At 32.4% G+C, this 17,087-nt stretch overlaps 1 long non-coding RNA gene across 6 annotated transcripts; it reads right to left on the bottom strand.

Moving 5' to 3' along the window:
• Nucleotides 1-42: 42 nt before the first annotated feature.
• On the bottom strand, nt 43-17,058 carry LOC136808185 (uncharacterized). 6 transcript variants are annotated; one of them, XR_010846839.1, is made up of 3 exons: nt 16,974-17,058; nt 2,208-2,329; nt 43-79 (listed from the first exon to the last, which is right to left on the bottom strand). It is a non-coding gene; the product is annotated as an uncharacterized lncRNA (long non-coding RNA). The 6 variants fall into 6 exon arrangements; XR_010846838.1 differs by lacking the exon at nt 16,974-17,058 and adding an exon at nt 16,880-16,967; XR_010846834.1 differs by lacking the exon at nt 16,974-17,058 and adding an exon at nt 13,690-14,004.
• Nucleotides 17,059-17,087: the final 29 nt, after the last annotated feature.

Here is a 17,087-nt window from a genome sequence, read left to right as displayed (position 1 = left end):
TAGCTTAGTCCATGGTTTATAAAGGTGATTGGGGTCAACTTACCTTTTTTCTATATCCTCCTCATCTTCACTGTAATGTCTATAGAAAGAAAAAAAACAGTCAAGATGAAATCATTGAAAAGCTGATCATCAAGCTCAAGAAAATTATCCTGAAGGACTTGCATGCACGCCTAATCGATTTGACTAATAAATATTGAGCCTTCCATCTTAGTACTTCCTTTTTCCGAGAAGTGAAAGGGCTCAATCAATACAATGGACCAAGACTGACATTAGATTACACGTTTTTTTTTTATAAAGACGTCAAAAAATTTCGAAGCCTTCGGATGTTCTTAGTTTTTTGGATTTGAAGCCTAAAAATGTTCTTAAAATGTTCTTATTTTCAGCATTTTTTGAGCATTTTGATGTAATTTCTTAAGAAAATGCATGGTTTTAAGTCTCCAAAGCCTTAGAATGTTCTTAGAATGTTCTTAAATTTTTTGGCCTCGAAGCCGTATGTTCTTATATAGTTTGTTCTTATAAAAAAAAAACGTGTAGACACCTAAATGACTTGGACATCCAGGGGAGAATCTGGCAAAAGGGGAATCGAATATCTGCACTCGGTAAGGGTATTCTTCCGGACCGCGAAATATCTCTACCAAAAAAACAGATAGCCTTTTCCAAAGGGGTCTAAAATCAAGACAATGGAAACAAATTTTCCTTCCTAAAAAAGTCACTAAGTGGAGTCTCTTTAACGTATGTGTACACCTTTTTTCCCATTTTTTGTCAAAAAATTTGGAAGAAAAGTTACTGCATTTCATTTTGGTAAAATCGCGATCTTAAAATCTTTTTTTGATCCAGAGTTATAACCATTTAAATTTCAAAACAAAGTTCGTCTTATGATGGATTATTTACTCAAATGATTGTCTCTTTCGGAAACAACAAAGGCAAAAGAGAGAATTCAGCTGATGTTTATTCTCGCCTCTATTGAATAGTAATATTTTTGACACATTTCACTGATTACTCAAATAAACAGCAATCATCTCGTTAAAAATTTCAAATTGATGTAGAAAAAAACGAAATTTTCCCACACCATACTACTTTTAACGAAGTTAAAGTCACCCATAGCATTTAGATATCGACTTCATTCTTTTTTTATGAGATTCCCAAAAGATCAAACTTAAAAAGTGTCTTAGGATTTTATTTCTAACCGAGTTGTTTTTCCTCAATTTACAGATAACGGAAAAAGTCACATTTAAATTTACTTTTTTATCGATATTTTTACAGAATTTAGGATTTAAAGAGTTAAAGTCAATTCCAAAAAAAATCCCAAGACACTTTTTTAGTTCGATCTATTGGGAACATAGTATCGAAATTATTTTTTCAAAATTTAAAAGCTATGGGTGACTTTAACTTCTTTAAAGTATAGGTAAGGTTAAAATTCTTAAGATTTTAATTATATCCTGCCCAGTTTTTTAAATTCAGCTGAAACTTTTACCATTAGAAAGAGAATATTATTGGCTTTCAGAAAATATATACTTTTGATATATAAAAATTTGTTGTTCTAAAGATATGATCAATTAAAGAGAATGTGTCAAGAAAGGTGAACACATACCTTAACTCAAACCTCTATAACTCGAGTTTCTCCTTAACTCGAACAAACTTTATATTGTCCCTTCAGTTAACAATGCCTTATAAACCTTACTCCATCGTTACTCCAAATTTCCTTAACTCGAAAAGATTTCCGTTCCCCGTGCGTGTTCAAGTTATGCAGGGACTCTACTGTTTTTCGAAATCTGGATTTTTTGAATTTGGAATATAATTTGTAAGAAAAATGTCTGTAACTATTTTCCCCACGCATTCACATTTCTTTATAAGCAACTCAAATTTTCGGCTCAGGGCTGGAGTTGCTGAGGATTTTCCAGATTACAGCCAAAAAATTGCTTATGGATTTTATGCCAAAAATGCTTAGCAACTTCAAAAAATTTGTTTTTATCTAATCTTATGTCTAAAATATCTCAAATTTGATATCTAAATACCATATTTAATGCCAAAATGCCTCATTTTTAGATATTTTTATTTGCTTTCCCGGTTCATGCTCAGTTTCAGGGCTAGGTTGCTAAAGCCAAGTTGCCTATTTTTTTACCATTCTCAGGGCGAACCCTTAGTAACTCAGTTGTTTATAAAAGAAATGTGTACCAGTGTTTTCCACCGAAACCCGGACAACTTACCCGTCCATAGAAAAACAACCACAGCATGTTGAAGAAGATGTGTTTGATTTTTTACTTCGTTTTTCACATGATCTGTTTGATTGTTCTTCGGGTGCTATTGCTGATGAACCCCCACCCATCGACTGTCAACGAAAAAGAAGAAAATGGAGAAGATAAAAAAGTAAGACGACCAATTTAGTAGTCTCGATTTCCAGACCATTATATAACGGTATCTCTGCAACAAAACCGAAAAATAGTAAGTCTGCCATAAACAAAAACCGCTCTCTCTGGAGCGCGTCTCTCTTAATAGTTTAAAATAACTTTAGCAGCATTTTAGTATAAAGTTTTAAATTAGTAGTCTAGATCTAGACTATCAATTTAGAAGAAATGTTCATTTTTAAGTAAATTATGTGTTTTAACTTTAATTTAGCTGTAACTTTTACATTATGTACTCAACAACAAGGCTTGGTGGATAGTAACTGTCTCAAGCCTACCCGTTTTGACTTAATTTCACAGTTCCTTTTCCTTAGAAATCCTATAGATTTTTACAGCTTGATATATATTTTATGATTCCGGGAAACATTTGCAATATTGAGTTTATTCATGTATCTAACATTTTGAGGACTGAAGACGAAGGACTGAAACGATTCAGAAGACCAAAGACACACAAAGGCGAGCACGATTAAAGTATATTCACAGTTATTCTTAGTCAGTCAGGATTTAAGACTAATTAGAAGCTAACCGTCTCAGCTGTAGACAACACAATATATACATTGAATCCCGCCGACCATTGAGTTTAAAGCCAGAAGGCCTAGAGTAGAATCTCTGACTTTTCCCAGGCAAGAAAAAGTGAAGCCACTTATTTCCCATCTAGGACGCGCCAAGAACGCACCGTAATTATGACGACGGATTGTATCTAACTAACTATATATATAAACTATATATTCAACGCTCATTACAAGAGGTAGTGAAGATGACCTCTTAAAGTGAGCGTCGAATATATAGTTTTTAACAGAGCGATGACCAAGCGGTCAAAGGCGTCAGCGGGGTCTCAAACCAGGGATTCGTGATTCGAATCCCCACTCCTTCCTCCTGTTCCGTTCAGTTCATAGATAGCCGGCTCTGGCCGTGGACCCCGTGAAAATAATTGAAAGACTGTCTAAAAGTCCTAGATTACTGGGCTATCCACGTAAAATATCGACTCTAACAACATCAAAAACTACACAAATATAAATGACTTCACATTGACGGATGTATGTACACGTTGACCACCCTCTAACATTTTAATTTCAATCCGTTCTGTTTTCTTTTAATTAATACCTTTAACAGTTTCTACAAATGTCCGTCTATTTTTTTAATTCAAAATGTCATATTTCTAAAGAAGTATCTTTCAAATGACTTTCGAAAAGGACACCCACCTCTGAGCGATTTTTGTATGTTTCATAGTAGAACTCCCTCACTATTCTCCCTTTTGATGGATGTCCAAAGAGACACCTTAAGTTAAATTTTTTTACGCAGTTCAAAGGTTTTATTTTACATAAGTGTTCCTGTTTTATATCAGACACGCATATTTCAAATCAGGACGGTGTCTTCATATTGTTATATTGTGCTGAATGAAAAGAAATATGTTTTTCTTTTTCCTCTTCATGATCAATCTTTCTCCACATGCGCGTCAATTCAACGTGAAAAAGCTTGTAAATTAAAACTTATGAGTAAGAGCAAACGATATCACTCTTATTCAAAAACAAAACCTTTGACGAAAAAAAAATACTTCCCGACATCGTTCGAGACAATATCCAATATCGGATGATTATGCTCCTTTCGCACGCTTTCAGCTTGAGATTAAGTATGTTGCAGATTTTAGAAGAAAATACTGGGTATGTCAAGAAAAGGTCGTCTTCATGAATATTTTTTTAAAGTAACATCAAAAATGATATCTTCCTTAATCAGTGTAAATGTCAGTTACTTGGTGAAATTAAATTTTCCAAGGGTAATAACCAAAACAATCTATGTATTATATTTCCCAAGGGAAATGAGCAAAAAGAATCCCTTGTATTTTCCACGGAAAATGACTTGTTTATCTAAAGGATTATGTATTAAAACATCAACCATCAACAAAGTTTTATTGCGGTTCCAAGGTACGAAATTATTAACATACATAATTTCTTTATAAGAACATCCAAAATTTTGAAGCCTTGGAAGTTCTTAACTTTTTGGGTTTTAAGCCTAAAAATATTCTTAAAATGTTCTTATTTTCTCCATTTTATAACCATTTTTACCCATTTTCCTATAAAATCGGGTGTTTTCGAGTCCTCCAAGCCTTAAAATGTTCTTAACTTGTTGTTAGCATTTTGGCCATTGAAGCCTTATGTTCTTATATAGTTTATTCTTATAAAAAAACGTATAGCAAATATTAATTTTTTCCCATACGAGGAAGAAGGGATGTGCGTTGATCTTTATCTAGACTTTTTTTAATAGATAACTCTTGCTCCTGTTTATAAGCTCAAGTTTAGACAGTCCTCAGAACTTTTGGTGCGGTTCAAAAATAATCTTTAAGCTTGATTACTGTAAGATTGATTTAGGTCTTATTCTAAAGAAATTACTTCATTTTTCAATAATGATAAAATAATTCAATCATGGAGAAAAAATGTAAAACTTTTTATGTTTCTACCTTTCCAAAAAAATTAAATTCAATGCTAAAAAGTGTTTAGAAATAAAGACACAACAATACAATTACCTGTGGTAAATAGTTACTCGATTTTAACAATTTCTAATTCAATCGTGAAAAAATCATCCTCGTTTTGATCCAAATATCTATCAATAAAACACCCATCGGAAAGTTTTACAATGTAGCTCAAACCATAACATTCAACCGGCCTACCGCGGCATGCTTTCAATAGCTGCTTATAATAATTGATTTTCTTGATGTATATATCACAAAATTCAATTGACAAAAGCTGGGTCGTCAAGTCCAATTAGAACAACAAAGAAAACAATTTGTCAACATCAATTAACTAATAATCACTATTTTTTCATTTGTAGAAAATTAAAAATTATTTTTTCTGGAGAAAATTCTTCAAAATTTAAAAATATAGTGGGTTATTGTAAACATAAATTGGCATCGTTTAAAATTCCCAGCAATGCCAAAAGGACCAACAGAAAAAAAAAATTCTGATTCTGTAGTTCGTTTATGTTTATGTTTTTTCTCTACAGTTTCGGTTTGTAAGCCAATCGGAAGACTATTAAGAAGTCATAATTACATTTGTTCGTAGGAAAACCTTTTTACCACACACATGTTAAATTATTAAGCGAACCAACGAATACTTTAATTACAAGTAAGAGTGAACCTTATTGATTGGTTAAAGAATGGTACACGTTTTCTTTTTATAAGAACATCCAAAATTTTTTAAGCCTTCACATGTTCTTAACTTTTTGAGTTTTAAGCTTTTACCATTTTGTAAGTATTTTGGTCCATTTTCCTAAGAAATTGGGTGTTTTAGAGTCCTCAAAACCTAAAAAAATGTGCTGAACTTGTTCCTAAGATTTTGGCTATCGAAACCATTTGTTCTTATATAGTTTGTTCTTATAAAAAAACAACATGTAGTGAACATAATTAAAGTACCCTCAAGAATGATTGGCTTGGCGTTTTTCATGAAGTCTGGAAAGTATGGCCATAAATTGTGGATTGACGCCTGACAATATTTTGTCAATATTGCTGAAGAAGTCATCAAATTTTGACACCTTTGAAAATAGAACCCCTCTTAACCCTTTTGTATTTTGCCTAAACTTTGTGAATTTTTTTTTTATTTTACAGACTCATTCATTTAGGCCTAAATTTTCATCCCTCAGTATTGGCTAATTAAATGTGAAATTTTAACCAGTGTTAGGTATTGGGAAAAGAAATAATGTTAAAAATATTCTTACATTAAAATAGTCTATGCGTTTTTTTAAGAACAAACTATATAAGAACATAAGGCTTCAGCGGCCAAAATATTAAGGACAATTTGAGAACATCTTAGAAGAACAAGCTTTGCAGACTATAAAACGGCCAAATTCTTAAGAAAATGGACAAGAATACTCACAAAGTAGTGGAAATAAGAACATGTTAAGAATATTTTTAGGCTTAAATCTCAAAAAGTTAAGAATATCCTATTAAGGCTTCAAAAATTTTGGATGTTCATTTAAAAAAAAACGTGTATATCATATCTAGTCAAAACTCGAGAAAGATATTTCATACTTTAACACAAAAAAACTGAAGAAATATTTTATGAGGCCCTCCCAGCGGTAACTCTGATCACGATATCATACGATTTTTGTCTTCAATCACGATCATGCAAATCAGCAAAAAAGAAAATGGACAATCACGCATCCCTTTTAAAAAAAAGCCCAAATCACGTATCACGGCTCAAAAATCTTTCAAATCACGATCACGTTTTGACCTCCCTCACGCAATCACGAAGAAAGAATTTCCAAATCACGTAATCACACTGCAAAAAAGCACCTATCACGCCATCACGAAAACCGCTTGGGGGTCTATTTTATTGATAAATATTAATACTAACCATATTAACCATTTTAAGATTATTCAGGTGTTCTCTTTCAATCAAGTTTGTGTATTTTTTGTCTTCAAAAAATTAGATATAACAAATAACAAAGTGTACACGCCTGTGTCACAGACCCGTTTGGACCCCAGCCCCACTAGGGAATAGACTTTGATTTCATCCCCATTCAAAATTCAATGTAAAAAATTGCACACTAAAACCACCACCGAATTTTTCGACTAAGGAACAAAAGAACTTTTATCCCCATTGGGTTTTAAATAGAAAGTTTTATCCCCGCTGTGAGAGAACCAGTAAAAAATTAAAAAATACTCAAAACAAATCTAACAAAATTTTGAGTGGAAAAAATAACTATAATATGGGAAATACAATCTTAGTGTTATGAGAAATCAGAGCCATAAAAGTTTATGTTCTCAATTTACAAAAAGACGTTAGAAAAATTATAAAAGTCTATCAAAGAAAGATTCCAATATTATTTCAAAGAGATATTTGACGGATTATATCGCAGATTATTTTCAATCTTTAGTGTAAAAATCTAATGTTCTTCTTTTATTTTTCATCAGATTTCAATATTTCAAAATCTTCATTTTTTCTTCTCTCGCGCTGTTTAAAAAAAACACGTTTTTTTTTAATAAGAGCATCCAAAACTTTTTGAAGCCTTCAAATGTTCTTAACATGTTCTTTTTTTTCGCTATTTTGTGGGTATTTTTGTGCGTTGTTCTAAGAAATCGGGTGTTTTAGAGTCCCCAAAGCCTTAAAATGGTCTTAATTTGTTCTCAACATTTTGGGCATCGAAACCTTGTGTTCTTATATAGTTTGCACTTATAAAAAACGTGTACAGCGAAAGGTTTCTCTCTCATAATATCAACTCTCAGCATGATCAACATAAACAACAAAAATAGAGCAAAATAAAAAAATATTAACGACCAAAACAAAACATTAGAAAAAATTCCCCAACTTTAAAAACAAGAATTTTAAAATCCGATATTTCGCCGTGAAAAACATCAAATACAGCCAGACATTTCAAAGACTATAGTGAGACCAAATACTTTTTATCTGAATTTGTTAAATAAATATTTAACTAAATAATGGACTTGTAAATGTTTATAACCATCAGGAACGAAGGGATGTGCTTATTTTTTAGCAGTTTTGAGCCAGGAGTGTTTTTATTGGCTTTCTGGAAATTATTTTAATTAATTTGATTTAAAATTGGGAAATTAAATGATTACTTCAATTACAAAGGTTTCCTTATGAATTTAGATAATTATGAGCAGATTTGACTAATCTTTTCAATTCTTAGGCTAGCTATGTTCTTACGATGTTCTTACTTTTTCCCTAAATATCCACTACTTAAAATACCACAATTTACTCTTTCTTTTAAAAGCCCCATTTCTCTCAAATAGAGTCATTTTTAAACAAATTGGAATCAGAGTTTCCACTTTATGAGGACCACGCCTTTGAAATAACAATTTAATAACATAGCGAATCCTAAAAACGAAGACGTGTTTGTAAAACGCTCAAATGAGCAGCGAATTTGTGCACTTATATCAATTTAAGAACAATGCTTGGTCTTGAATTGTTGACATTCATAAAACTTAAGAATCAACGTATTAAAAACGGATACACAGCCTAAAATATTTCAATTATACCCCCCCTAAAAAAGAACAGGAAAAAGCAATGTGAGGCTGAAAGGGCCAAAAAAAAATAGAAACGATGGAGCTCCAAAATACAAATTTGAACAAAAGGAAAGAAAACAAACAAAAACTCCAGGGCCCCCACTCTAATCTCTTCAAAGGAATTGAAGCTAAGTACCTGAAAAAGATAAACACAAAGGCCACGCAGTATCGAAAAGTGAAATGCCAAAGCTGAAGAAAAGTTATTGGTTTGTTTTAACATCTTACAAAGGAACAATAACACTCCCTTTTGAATTTGTAGAATCATAAAGAAGTAAGTTAGAAATATTCAATATATAACTCTCAAATGTATTGTATATACATAACTAACATACCTTGAAATAATCTGCAATAGCTGTATAACTGACAAAACAATTTTCTGGAGTCAAAGTATAAGCAAAGAACATCCAATGTGGTAAAAAATCATACACTCATGCAGGTCGAAATTCAAGCATCAAAATTTAGTTTTATGAAGCAAAATTTTGTTGGTGCACACAGAAGATACATCAGGGCACTTAAATTCGATAAATCTAATTTTTCATCTTTTACATTAAACAAGAACAAGAAGAAAAGAGAAAGAAAAACAAGCAAACTTCCTTCTGCCTACTTCTTTTTCGAAATTTTTTGGATTTTTCTACTACCATACAAAAAAATCCAAGATCGCTAACTCGAAAACTTGTGAACGAAAAATAAATTCCGAGTTAGCTAACTCGAAAAAAGGTTTTGTTAAAAAGAAATTCCAGTTAGCTAACTCGAAAAGGTTTTATCAAAAAATAAAATTCGAGTTAATCCTAACTTGAAAATTCTTTTTTGAAAATGAAAAATCGAGTTAAGAGTCGAGTGACGTCATAATTTGCACTTTTATGACGTCATAATTTAGCTAACTCGAATATTGCTAACTCGAAGTTTTCTAACTCGAAGATTCCGCGCCTCCTCCCGTCAGATATCCTGCAAAATGATACCAAAGCGCCAAATAGGCATTCCATTTTATATCCATACAGGGGGTGGACGGACATTTCCAGAGGGTTATCCGAGAAAAATCTCCAGGGGGTCTTTTTTGAATTTTCCAAGGGGGTAAAAAGTTATTCTAAAAATTCCACGGGGTAAAAGACTGATTTCAGTTCGTCCTCCTTCACTTTAAGGTATGGAAAGAATCTTTACTTGTGCTTGTGTAAATTTCGCCATTTTCCAGGGGGTATCGATAGACATTTCCAATAATTTTTTTTTGAGTTGAAAAGGTTCGTGGAATGGAACAGTCCAATTTCATGCTCTCTTATCCACGGTCACAGAATCGCTCAAATTTGTTCATCACGCATATACAATGAAAGATAGCCTTATTTCGCATAGCACTCACGAAATCTTTACCCAATCTCTCCATCATGCATGAAGAGGACTCAACCACGCCATCACTGAAACCAGTGTGGAAGATCTCATCAACCTCGTTCCTATAATAATATCAGCTATATGATGCTTGCTAATAGCGCCAGATTTTTCATGACGTATTGTTTTGAGCAGTTCCCCTCTGAGAGTGTAAAGAGAGGGAACTCACATCAGCCAACACCCGCAGACACGACACAACGGATACGGCAGGCACGCCACCGTACCAGATTTTCACAAAAAGACCCGAAATTTTCCTCACTTAAATTTCCTCATTCACCGTACCAGATATAAAAAGCTTCGTCGTGCCTGCATCCCCTATATATAGTAGCGTTCTCTTTAGTAAAATCTGCTCTCCTACGCAGATCGTTCTTCACTATTGCCCTACTAGGGTATTTCTGATGTCCATTAGCAGTAAAATCAAGCCTTGGAAACACGGGAACGAGGTTGAGGTGTCATTACTTTAATGTTTGATGTTCTAAACAGTAGGGTGGTGCAGGGGGCAGGAGTTTTCGACCTAAAAGAGAGAAAGTACCCTACAATTTTCGTGCTCGCTTCGCTCACGTAATTTTGCAAAGATATTTTTTGTTCATAGGGTGCGCCAAAATCAAAATTTTCTAAATTGCCTCCCAAGTTTGCCCGAATTTTGGTCGACCCACCACGCGCACCTGGTTCTAAACATGAAGAATCTCTCATGCGGACCATGGTAAATAAGGTTTGTTCAGTTCGTTACTATGGCTTATCTGCACGTTCTTTTATAAGAACATCCAAAAATCTTTTAAAGCCCTTGGATGTTCTTTTTTAGTTTTGAGTCTGAAATTGGCAAGCTCGCAATGTATGGGCAAAGGAAATCGTCAGCCTTTTCAATACACGTCACGTTCTGAAAGTGTTCTTAACATGTTCCTATTCTCACAATTTTTTGAGAATTTTTGTGTTTCTCTAAATTCAGATGTTTTACAGTCCGCCGAGTCTTAAAATGATCTAACTTCTTTTAATATTTTGGCCATCCTGAGCCTTATATTCTTTTATAGTTTGTCCTTATAAAAAACATGTACATTTTGTTAATGAACGTTACATGTTTTTTGCATATCCTACAACCTTGGGAACTTATTAAATTTTGAATCTTAAGGCTAGTTTAAACTAATATAAAAAAAATTCGGCCTTTCGTTGAATTGAAAGCGAAAATCAAAGAATACAGTTTCCATCATAATAAAAAACAATCCTATATTAGATACGGTGGTTTTAGGTATTGAACAGGTCTGAGGAGCTTTGAGATTATCAGGCGACTAGAAAAACCACCAAAGGCCAGTGAATGAAAAGGGGGAAAAGCAGTTATGAATATTGACAATAATGAAGAGAGAGAGAGATGATTGTTACCTTTTTAGTATATAATGTTAGTGTTGCCTCAATTCTGTTTTCCAGATGGATTACACTATATCATTTTATGAAAACACAAAAAAAAACATGATTTTGATAAAAAGGGACCAAATGTTTTCAATGCAAATCTTCTATGATATTTTTCTCTTTACGATTTCATAACTATATAATTTTCAATCCTTGTAAAATTAACCACGCGCTTTAGCACTTCTACTATAAAACATAACATGGGGAGCAAAAAAAGAAAGAAGTGAGGTTCCATATCACTTTTTTCAAAGTAATTAATTATTGATAGTACAACAAGAAAATGTGAAAATAAAGCTAGACTTAGCTGTGATATACCGACGTGAAAAATTCACTGGTGTATAAAAATGAGAATCTACTCGCAGGTTTACTTCGATTTTATTTAAAACCTTCTTATCCAATTTATAGATCTTCACTTTTCACTGTGAGTGTTTTTAAAGAAACTACTGAACAAAGCGTTATTGCCTTGTTCTCAACCAGAAGAGAGGGGTCTTTACACAACCTCTTTCCCGTGTATTGCAGGCTTTATTTACGTTATTGATAGACACCAAACAATACCCTGGTTTAGGCTGATGCTAGTTCTCCCCTATCAGAGGGGAACATGAAATGACGTTTTGTTTTTAATTACGTAATCTTACGCATTCGAAAACCAGCAATCAATGCCAGATTATTATTTAGCGCTTTAAGCATGAGCCCTCCCCCAAGCGGCAAGACAACGGATAAGATGATCATAAAAACACAATTGTGCTGTTGCGACCAGCTAAAATAAATATGAAACATATACTTGCAATCATTAAAGAAAAATTTTAGAAAAAAGTCTAACTAGCTGTGTACAATTTGCATCAAATTAGCCCTTAAAATGAAACAAAGGACATTCTCCATCTATAACAATTGATTATACTGTTTCGATTCCTTGGATTAATATTCCTCAATACTTAAAATACGAAATCTTCCAACCATTTAAACGGTGGCCTATAGGCTTTCATGTCTAGAATGAAAAATGTTAATCAATGTTAATACATGTTTGACATTATAAATTCAAATTGGTTAGTCTTTATCACTTTATTTTTTTTCATATAATTTATGTCTAAAAATTCACATTTTGACCGAATTTTTCCATTTTTGGACGACTTTTCTATCTGATGACGTCATAAAACCTTCATCACTGCTAAAAATTTGACCCTATCTACCTATATATGCATCCTTCACTTTATCACTTACAAATCTTTAACTTTTTTTATAAGAATATCCTCAATAAGAATCATTTATGATAAAATTGGCCAAAAAATTAAGAATATGCTAAGAATATTACCATCATGGAATTTGGCAACTGAATCTAAGAATACCATATTTAAAGAATTTTACCATTAAATTGCCAATTACCCAACAATGCTATAAAGGTTTCCACAAAAATGCATAACTTTACCTCGAAATATGTATTACATGCTAGATTTTGGCTAGAATTTGATTCAAGAATCTAATCTGAACCTAAGAATACCTAAAGAATATAACAGGATGATTTTTCCCAAAAATTTAAGAATATTCACGATGAACAGGAAAAACACCATTCTTTAGGTCAGCATGATTTGTAATACGGATTATTTCAGCAAGGAGTTAATGCTTTTAACAGCTCCTAGATCAGAAAGCGAAAGGATCGTGACAATAAATATAAATTCCGAATAAATTCTTTCAGCAAAAATTCAACATGTATACATAATTTGCATACATCATAGGAACCTACTTGAAATTCAAACTTCAAGGCACTTGAAAATTCTGAAATATCCTATTATGTACCAGGGGTAGGCTACGTCATATCTTTGTTCGCTTCGAGCGTAAAACTCCTACTCTTCGTAGTAAGGCCTAAAAGCCTAAAGCTGTCTATTGTGTAGACTATACCAGGGGGTATTTCCAAATAGTGTGATACTGGAAGGGATGAAGTAGCATTTGATCTACATATAGGATAAAACATCCTAATAATCAACGGAATTAAAAAATGGCTAGGATTGGTTCAAAGTAAATTTTAAAAGGTTTAGTGTTGGTGAGCAATAAGCTTTTGCATTATTAGAGTAAGTAAATTCTGAGAAAAAAATAGAGGAATTCACGATAAATAAAACCACGATACGATTTTCTGATGTCATTACCTTGAGTAGCTAAGATTTAAAACTTTAAATAAAAATCTTAAATATTTTCTTGATTTAAATTAAGATACGGTTGAATCAATCAGATTAATATTTATCATTGTTAATCCTTATTTTTTTTGAAATTTTGGCCGTTCTACTGTTACTAAACTTCAGTAGATCGGCAGTAGTGAATCTGAGCAGGTTCAAAATTGATGGTAGAGAGTGTTTCTTTTAGCCATACTCCTTATAAGGAAATGAAGTCACTCCATCGTAAATTCTGAACCCCCTCCATTCAGATTTATTCTTACTCTGTTCGTAGGTTTATTGACAAATCGCAGTGTTCTTTTAAAAAGTATGGATTAAATAGACTGACCTTTTCTTCTGAGCATGGATCAAAGCCACAAGAGGAATTAGAAATCGTTGATGAAGTATACATTAAAAATAACTATCCATTAATTAATCACTTATTGCTCTCGATACATTGAAAGCCAATCAAATTAATTCAATCAAATAGACTTCCCAGTAGTTAATTTCAATAACAATTGATACTGTAATCCTTCGTTTAATTTTTTGAATCCAAATTATTATTAAGTCACTTTTAAAACAATAATATGGCAACTGCGTCAATTTAATCTCTCATAATTTAAAGAAAAATATGTAAAAATCCTTGATTTTTTTAATCTCCAACACAAGGAAGGTGTTTTTGTGCAGGATATAGCTATTTTGAGTAACAACAAAAAAAAGTAAGGCTAAAAGATAAAAGAACAAAGAATAAAATATTGTATATTTTTTATATAAACTATGTTACCATTGGTAACAAAAGTTCAAGTGTCAAATTTTCAATGAAAAGATAAAGCATGGAAAGAGAAAAGAAATAATAGTACAAAACAAAGAACTATTTAATTTCAAATTTTCAAGCAAAACTGCAGGTGGTTCGAAATATGTGTGGAAATAAGAAGAAAAAAAAAGGAAATTTAGAGTCTTGAAAATGAAGGCGAAGAAAAGTATATGAAAGCTCAATATAAAGTAGGGCAAATTTTCATAGATCTCAAAGTGTTATAAGTTGAAAAAGATACTCGCAAGAAGGGAACAATGAATAACACATATAAATAAAACTGTAATTAGGGATAAGAAAAGCATGGGCCCTTGAGTTTTTTATAAAGATAAATATTTTCCTGAAAAAACCCTTACAGTGCAGAAAAAAATCGGTGAAATTCATACCCTTACAGGGCATTTTTTCAAATTTTAAACTCTTTTAGAGCAAAAAAAATCAATATTTTCGAGCAAAAATTTGCAATTTTTCCCAGATTTGATGAAATTTCCACCCTTACAGTGCATTTATCAAAAGTCCACCCTTACAGTGCATTTCTGATATTTTGAAAAACATACCCTTAACCGCCACACATACCCGTCGGTCAATTTGCCTGATTGCCCCCCCCCCCCCGGGTGCGTAGTGGGGCTAAAATTAGTTTTAACATGATATCGCCACCTCGGCCAGTTTTTCATTTTATCACCATTGTACCTCCCACTGTCTATAAATACAAACATACAAGACATACACATTTTTTATAAGAAAAAACTTTATAAGAACATAAGGCTTCGATGGCCAAAATGTTAAGAGCAAGTTAAGAGCATTTTAAAAAGGCTCAATTTTAGGAAAATAGGTAAAAATGGTCACAAAATGGAGAAAATAAGAATATTTATAGGCTTAAAACCCAAAAAAATTTGAAGGCTTCAAAAATGTTTTTATAAAAAAAACGTGTATTTTTTTAAAGAAAAATAAATTTTGAATTTAGCTCTACCTCAGAGCACTTTGTCACCACAAATCATTGATGTTGTTGTTACTGATTCATTTACTCATTTTTTTTAGAAGAAGCAATATATCAATGAAAGAATTTTGATAAGTGCTTTGAAAATGTAAATCATGTAAATAAATAAAAATGCAGCCATAACTTTAATTCAATTAATGCAATCATAATACCAGAAATTTAGATAAACCATTCCAAAATCTTTGTGGAAACCCATTTTACAATTTACTGTAACGAGTCTTTTTAACATATGCATTTTTCCTCTATATAGCAAAATCATGTTGCCCAAAAAGGTTTGAAATTATCATTTCGTTTTTAGATAATGAGATTATTGAAGATGTTTGCTCAATATCTTTCAAATTTATTTCATAATATCAAAATCTACTTTTTATTAATTTTCGAAGGGTTTGAAGATAATTTACAGGGGACCTTATCTAATTTTCCAAGGGGCTTAAAGTTATATTAAAATTTTCAAGGGGTATTTTAGTTTATTTAGTTTAGTTTAGTTTAGTTCAACCTCAACTTAATTAGGCCTCTCAGTAAATTGCGTCAATCCAAATTCTTTTTGGTGTGATTGAGATTTAGGTAGGGCCAAAAAATTTAAATCTCTAAGTATCAACCAAAATCTGCTGCTCTCTTTCAGTGTCTTCCAAAATATAGAATGCTATCTTTCATCAATTTGCTTTTGATTTTTGATCGACTGATCATCATCTTAACTAATTGATAACCCATTGATGAACAATTGATCAATGACCATCCTTTGAGCAGCCACTGGCTAGAAATTATAAAATATCTGTTCTTGAGGTCCCTTTCTCCTGGAAAAAACTATCTGTTCTGTATCCTGGGCTCTCCTGGATTATATCATCTGTTCTGGGAAAAAATGGGACTCCTGGAAAATGTATATCTGTTCCCTAGAAATATTATGCTCCTGGAAAAATATAACAGCTATTCTTTAAGAAAGTTATAATGCTCCTAGAAAATGAGACCTTTTAAGAAAATTATGAAGAAAAAATGTGGCGTCTGGTTGTGTTTTTCACAATTTAGCTCCTGGATTCTTTGAATAGATTGCCCGCTGGAAAATTGTATGTGTTTTTCCTTAAAATGTGCTCCTGGATTTTAAGAACAGATGTTTTAAAGGCGACCCCTGGATTTTACCTAGGTGTTTTGAGGAAAGTCTCTCCTAGATTTATCCATTAAATTTACTCTCCTGGAAAAAAAGAACAGATATTTCAAAAAAATCTGCCGGCGGCTGCTCTTGAAAACCCTAATTGATTGTCTATCTATTATTGGAATCAAACGTGTCAAATCCATATTACATAGAACGCAAAGTTTGTTTGAATAACCAATTACTCAAGCAGGAATATTTTTAGTGATAACGTCATCTTATATATTATATCATCTTTTACAGCACAGCAGTTACCTAGGTCCAAATTTGACAAAGATTTGACATGTACTTATAAAGTTAGAGCTAATTTACGATTTATGACGTGATAATTTGATGACGTCATAATTCACACTTTCTTTAATAATAAATTTTTAGGTTAATATTTAATTACGTAACAACTGGGTCCTGAAACTTTAAGGTATAGGTCATCTAAAAATCCATAACTGAATCCCTGAGAATGGGATTCTGAGTTAAATTTTGGATAAACAATTTGAAATTGCTATCCAAAATTTTGCAAGTTTCTTCAACAACAACACCATTTTACTTTAGCCAGCCTGTTGTCACAAAATACAAAAAGAAAACACCCTCACCTAAATTTGAATTTGAAGAGTATGAAGTTAAATGAATCGTTGCAGCATATTTGTTTGACACAATATTAACCTTTTAACCTTGCAATCACCTCACCTGGAGTTCCTTGATGTTGCACGAAGTTTGAACTGCCCCAACAACGTGTCTTTGCTAAAATGGCGCGCTATTGCTCCACAACGTTGTCTATCACAAATGATCGAAAAAATATAT

The sequence above is a fragment of the Clytia hemisphaerica genome, unplaced genomic scaffold (genome assembly GCF_902728285.1).
Source record: "Clytia hemisphaerica strain Z4C2 unplaced genomic scaffold, Clytia hemisphaerica genome assembly, whole genome shotgun sequence".
NCBI lineage: Eukaryota > Metazoa > Cnidaria > Hydrozoa > Leptothecata > Clytiidae > Clytia > Clytia hemisphaerica.
Note: the sequence above shows the minus strand (reverse complement) of the source record. Positions and strands in the feature narration are given on the sequence as shown.